Below are 7,323 nucleotides of genomic sequence, written 5' to 3'. Positions count from 1 at the left end.
CCAGGACCTCCATGTCCTCGGCAGAGTGGGAGGGGGAGTTGAAATGTTGGGCCACGGGGCGGTGTGGTTGATTGGTGCGGGTGTCCCAGAGATGTTCCCTAAAGTACTCTGCTAGGAGGCGCCCAGTCTCCCCAATGTAGAGGAGACCGCATCAGAAGCAACGGATACAATAAATGATATTAGTGGATGTGCAGGTAAAACTTTGATGGATGTGGAAGGCTCCTTTAGGGCCTTGGATAGAGGTGAGGGAGGAAGAGGTGTGGGTGCAGGTTTACAGTTCCTGCGGTGGCAGGGGAAGGTGCCAGGATGGGAGAGTGGGTTGTAGGGGGGCGTGGACCTGACCAGGTAGTCATGGAGGGAACAGTCTTTGCGGAAGGTGGAAAGGGGTGGAGAGGGAAATATATCGGTCTGCTGTTTGCCTACCTTAATCATACACAGCAGGGAAACCCTGCAACTGCCTTTGAACGAAACATTGTGTCTGCCCTAAGAGTACTCCCCAAGACGGTGTCATTGGGTCATAAAGTTTTACATAATAGAAAGAGGCCCTTTGGCCCATTATGTCCAAACCAGTTATTAAGCATCTATCTACTCTTGACTGTAGCACTTAGTCTGTAGTCTTGTATGCTATGATGCTTAAAGCTATCATTAAATGCTGCAATGAATCTTGCATCTACCACTGAGTTCCAGACAACCACTACACTCTGGGTGAGAAAATACCTTCCTTGAATCCCATCTAAGCCTCCTGCCCTTAACCTGACATCTATGTCACTATATTATTGATCCCTCTACTAAGGGGAAACACTCCTTATCTTAACCTATCTATATGCCTCATAATAGAGGCAGTTTCACTCTAGATATGTCCTCTTCAGAACCTGAGTTGTAAATACTTGATTGAATTCTGCAGAAGGAGATTTCCTGGAGATTTCAAAGCTGAGTGTTTAATCAGACATCTGATGGGACTTTGCAGAGGGAGCTTTACTCCAAATCCAGTGGCAAAACAATATCAGTCCAGTGGACATGTCCTTTCCTATGTCAATGCTTCCAGTAACAAGCTGCTACATCATCTCTGTTGGAAAGGAAATGATGGTCGTATGAGCCAGATACGAGCCATTAACTCTGCTTTCTTCCCTTAGATGCTGCCAGACCTGCTGCGTTTCACTTGCAATTTCTATTTTTGTTCCAAAGCAACTGGTCAATTTATACTGAAAACAAAAAACGCTGGAAATCACAATGGGTCGGGCGATATCCATGGAGAGAGAGCAAGCTAACGTTTTGAGTCTAGATGACTCTTCATCAGAGCTCTCTCTCCATGGATGCTGCCTGACTTGCTGTGATCTCCAGCATTTGTTATGTTCAGTGCAGATTCCAGCATCTGCAGTAATTGGCTCCTACATTGTATTCAATTCATAGTTCAGTTAGGGCAGGAATCTCCCAGGAGGACAATGGAAATGCTTTAAGAATGTCCCCAAAGCCACCCTGATGATGTCAAATATTTCCAGTATCTCTAGGCAGCCCATGTCTTGTGACCAACCGAATTGGAGAAAATGCATATTGAGAGACTTTATTGGGGATGTGCAAAAACTCAGCCAAGATGTGGGAGGAAGCAGACCTGCATTGAGACAAACCATTGACCAACTTGTTAACCACAATTGCCTTGAATGGAGCAGACTCTGCAGATTGTACATTAACATTGTCGGCCATTACAGAAACCAAAGTGGAAGTGGGTCATCATTGATGCTGGGGGGGAGTTGTCTCATCACAAGACTTTGTGTCTGACCTGTGCTGTACCGGAGCTGAGATGACTGATGGAACTATGAAAGGATGAAACAAACATTTAATTTTGATGAACCCTTTTATCTCTTACACAGTGAGGTTATAACTTGCCAGACCTGTGTGTCAGCAGCTAGAGCCAATTGTAAATATGAAATCAGTTTTACTCTGCAGCAAGACCATGTTGTTCCTGAGCTGGGATACAAAAAGCTCACATGAACGGCATAACATCCCTCAGTGCACAGAAGCCACGTGAAAAGTGGAATAAAATTCAATGAGCATAAAGAAAAATACTTGTTGACACAAAACAGTGATAAGTCTTAGAGACAGCCTGTGTGCATCTCAGCTCTTTAGTTCCCAAGCTTACACCCTCTCGAGTATGTGTCATTCCAGTCACTTGTTCAAACAGAATTTCAGTGGTTTCTGAATGTGTCAAATGGTCGCAACTAGTTGGTGTGAACCTATTACCAAAGAGGTGTGAAGTGACTCAGTGCCCTGTCTTTTTTTTTCTGGTTTTAAAGATATTTTAGGCCATTTTTACACTAATAATGGTCTGTCTGAACCTTAGTACCCATGACATAGTTCCTGCCAGTGTGTGTTTTCAAATCTGATTTGAAATCAAAAACGAAGCAGCTCATTGTCTCAAAGTCTCATAAAGTCAGAATTGGAGAACCCAGGATCTGTGAGGGAGTTTCCAGAGGTGAGGCCATTAAATGTGGCAGCTTGCTACAGTTCTTCAAGCAACAGCGGTTTGAAGATTTAGCAACGGAAATGTGAAGATGATGTTTTTGGGATAAATGCAAAATGAAGGGTCATAAAAATAACATAGTATCTGATACATCCAATTTAAAACAAAACATGAAAAATGTTTCAGAGAGCTCTGAAAATTTATTTCATAAGAGTTGAAAATGCAGGAAAAGTGGAAAGTGGAGGAAACTTGGGGGTCCAGGTACATAGATCTCAGAAAAGACCAATGGAAAGCTATCCTTTATAGACCACAAAACCATAAGATTTAGGAGCAGAATTAAGCTATTTTGCCCATTGAGTCTGCTCCACCATTCAATCATGGCTGATATGGTTCTCAACCCCATTCTCTTGCTTTCTCCCCATAACCCTTGATCCCCTTACTAATCAAACGGACTAGAATACAAAGGGGCATGCTTCAGTCAAACAAAGGCCACATTTCACAAACCCGCTATAGTTCTGGGCACTAGAGAGAAGGCAGTATAGATTCACCAAGTTGATATTCATCATAGAATCCCTACAGTGTGCAAGCAGGCCATTTGGCCCATCCTAACTCTTCAAAGAACATCACAGCCAGTCCCACACCTTACCTTAAACCTGTAATCCTGCATTTCTTAAGGCTGATCCACTTAACCTGCACATTTTAGACTGTGGGAAGAAACCCACGCAGATGCAGGCAGAATGTGCAAATTCTACACAGGGTGGAATTGAACCTGTGAGGTAGCAGTGCTAACCACTGAGCTACCATGCCACCTACCAAGAACAATCACAAAACCAGGGTAGAAGTCCTTGATATTTAGAAGGCCAAGGTGATTTGATCATAGCTTTCAAGACATTAGGGGGAACAGATAAGATGGACAGGGAGAAACTATTCCTGTTTGTCAAGGCTTTTAGGATTATGGGAAATGGGCTAAAAGTTAGAGCCGGTTATTTCAGGAATGAATTTAGGAAACAATTGTACATGTAAAGGCTAGTGGAATTTTGAAACAATTTTCTGTGAACAGCCATAAATGCTAGATAAATTATTAATTTTAAACAGTGATTGATTGATAGATTATTGTAAAATTAGGGGATAAGGGGTCAGGGTGATTTAGGTCACAGATAAGCCCGGGTCTCATTGAACGAGGAGGAGGCTTAGGGGCTAAATGACCCCTGATTCCTGTTTCTACTTTTTCATAACATTTCAAAAACAAAAGAACTCCAGATAACTCACTCACGTAGCATGGGAATAACAGAGTGAGATTGTCTTCTAGAGACTATCTTGAGCATTACCTGATGGAAAACTAGTTCCCATTTGACTGCATCAATTGGTTCTTGCTCTAATATTTTCACGACTATGCAGTAGGTCATGCTATGAAATGTTTCTTGTCCATTTGTCCAGAAAGTAAGCTTGTGACTACTGTGTGCCTACTCGAAAGCATCTAAAAAGTCTGGGATGATTTATTTTGTACCAGACTTATTTTTTACCTGACTAATTTCTGGGATGACAGGATTGATATATGAAGGGAAACTGGATTGTTTAAGACTACATTCACTGGAGTTTAGAAGAATGAGGGGGGATCTCAGAGAATCCTATAAAAGTCTAACAGGAGTAGGCAGGAGAAAGATAGGAAGAATGTTTCCAGTGACTGGCCAGTTCAGAACCAGGGCTACAGGGTAAGCCATTTGAGATGAGGAGAAACTTCTTCAACTAGACAGTGGGGAGTCTGTACTTTCTCTACCACAGAAGGGGGTTAAGGTCAAAGCATTGAATATTTTGGAGAAAGAATTAGACGTAATTCTTAGGGCTAAAGGATCAAAGGTTGCTGAGAGAAAACAGGAAAAGGGGACTAAGTTGGATGAGCAGTCATGATCATACTGAATGATGAGGGCTGAATATTGAGATCCTGGCAGGAAGACACAGACATACTGAAATAAGTCAGGCCAAAGGATATATCCATGACTCAAGTGACAGATCAGAGGAGCCACAAATAAATGTCATGATTTGGAGCTGCTGGTATTGAACTGGGGTGTACAAAGTTAAAAATCACACAACACCAGGTTTAATTGGAAGCACTAGCTTTTGGAGCGCTGCTCCTTCATCAGGTGGTTATGGAGGACACAATTGCAAGACACAGAATATATAGCAAAATAAATGCGGCTTTTTTTTGACAGCGAGGACCTATGGCAGAGATGGGAGAGTGATCTGGACATTTCCGTTTCCTTTGGTCGTTTCTTTTATTTTTACTTCCGGTTATAATCCTGTCTTTTGTACACTAAGATGGCACTGGAGAATGGCAACTTTGTACATTTTTCCCTGGACTCCTGTATTCCTGTCCTCGATTACACGTGACAACAGAAACCTAAATCTAAATCAGTCCCAGATGAAGAGGGGCAGTAAGTTTCCACACGCTGAAGTTTTTTTGATTATGAAACCTTTGCAAATCAAAAGCTGATGTTTCAGCATTGTAACAGGACTCCTGAGTCACTTTGTAGTGTAACTGTAAATAAATCATGCATCTCACTTTGTGGTCACCTCCAACCCCCTGTCAGGCACAACTTTCTTCCCTGTGTCTCCAACATCATGTCATGAGTGACAGTTTGATCTTCTAAGGCTCATTGCCCTGCTGTTATTTTAACAAGCTCTCTTCTTGACACACTGCAGTAGGCACACTCCGCATTCTAATACCCAGCAGGAGGCTTCCCTCCTGTTTGTTTACTCTCTGCAATAAACTGAACTGGCAAGTGCCTCAGCTTCACTGGGGGATGTTATCTCAGCACCGTCTCTGCTGATCTCAGGAAGGAGGCGAAAGTGAGGACTGCAGATGCTGGAAATTAGAGTCAAGATTAAAATGGTGCTGGAAAAGCACAGCAGGTCAGGCAGTATCTGGGGAGCAGGAAAATCATTCCTGATGAAGGGCTCCTTAGGTGCTGCCTGACCTGCTGTGCTTTTTCAGCACCACTCTAATCTAGACTGGGATCTCAGGAAGAAGCCTCCATCACTCTCAGGCAATCCCTTGGGATCAAGGATGACCTTGCCTCAGTTCCAGTTTGAAGGATTCTGGGATGGCCAATGGAAGATCTGGTGTATGGGCTCGAAGGGTCCAGATAGACAGATTGTTTGAAGGTTGCCACGCTTCCTCTGACATCTCAACTTAATCTCTGACCATTCCCAACAAAGTACCTCACCATGCTCAGTGCCTTCCCAAGTGAGCCTTCTCTGTGTGTACACCACCATGGGTCTCCAATGATTTGGTGGACACACTTGATCTCTAGATCAGTGTCCTGCACTGACTGCTGTCTCCTGCCACGACTGATAGAGCGATTGCTCAATTGTGAAGCCCAGAAACACCATGTCCCACACAATGGAGTTGTTTCAGTTCCAAACCATGTGTATTCAACAACAATGTTAATGGCAAATGTGAGCAAATTTAATCTGTGTAGATATGAAGAAGTTATTCCCATTTGTAAAATGCTCAAGAATGAGAGGGTCCAAATTTAAAATTATTTGCAAAAGAAGTTTGAAACAAAAAAGAAATGAGAAACAAAACTTTTCACACAGTGAGTGGCCGCTATTGAAATGCACTGCCTGAAAAGGTAATGGGGGCAGGTTCAATTGAGACATTCAAGAGGCACTGGATAATTACTTACATGGAAACAATGTGGAGAAAAGGTGGGAAAATGGCACAAAGTTCATAACGCCCAGTTGGGAGCAGACATAGAGTCATAGAGTCATACAGTACACAAACAGACCCTTCGGTCCAACCAGTCCATGCTGAACATAATCCCAAACTAAACTAGTCCCACTTACCTGCTCCTGGCCCATATCTCTCCAACCCTTTCCTGTTTGTGTATTTATCTAAGTGATATTTAACCATTATAACTGTGGCCGCATTCATCACTTCCTCAAGAAGTTCATTCCACAAGTGAACTACCCTCTGTGTAAAAAAAATTCTCCTCATATCTTTTTAAAATCTCTCTCCTCTCACCTTAAAAACATGCCCCTTTTGTCCTGAAATCTCCCACCCTAGGGAAGGGACACTTCCCATTAATCCAATTTATCGCCCTCGTGATTTTACAAACCTCTGTAAAGCCACCTCTCAACTCCTCCACTCCAGTGAAAACAGTCCCAGCCTATCCAGTGTTCTCCTTTTAATTCAAACCCTCCGTTCCCTTCAGCATCCTGGTAAGTCTCTTCTGAACCCTTTCCAGCTTAATAGTATCCTTCCTATAAGAGGGTGACCAGACTGGACACAGTTCTCCAGAATGATGGGCTGAGTGTCCTCCTTCTGCACTGTAACTTCTGTCGAAACAACCCTCTGGGATTGTCCTGGAGCTTCCAGAAAGTAAAGATTAATCTCTCGAACACTACTGGAAGCAAACCTGGGGGTAAAATCATAGGGACAATAAATAAACTATCATCCACCTTGATCCAGCCAATGGTCAGCACTCTCATTGCAAGGTATTTTTCTTTTGCATTTGTGTTTCATTTTACTTTCACGAAAGCTCCCCCGAATACATTCTGGGCTTCTCTCCTACTCTGCTTGTCTTTGTTACCCACTTGTATCTTTCAGCTTTTGCTGGTTTGATGGTGAACTCAACAGACGGAAATGTTAACCTATGTTTCTTTTTGCACAGATGCTGCCTGGCAAGCTGAGTACAGTCAGAATATTTTGTTCTGTAAAATTTGAGTTACGAGCTACCAGAATGTATTGCTCAGAGGCCAAGGTCAGGGCAATTTGAAGGTGAGAGTGGGATGAGGGCTCTCATAATCTGGAGTTTATGATCCCACCACTCCCCATATTCCTGTAATTGATCCAACACTCAGGG

Source organism: Chiloscyllium plagiosum, unplaced genomic scaffold, assembly GCF_037043375.1.
Source record: "Chiloscyllium plagiosum isolate Xiang-an unplaced genomic scaffold, Cpla_swu_hap1 HiC_scaffold_39, whole genome shotgun sequence".
Classification (NCBI taxonomy): Eukaryota; Metazoa; Chordata; class Chondrichthyes; order Orectolobiformes; family Hemiscylliidae; genus Chiloscyllium; species Chiloscyllium plagiosum.
Note: the sequence above shows the minus strand (reverse complement) of the source record.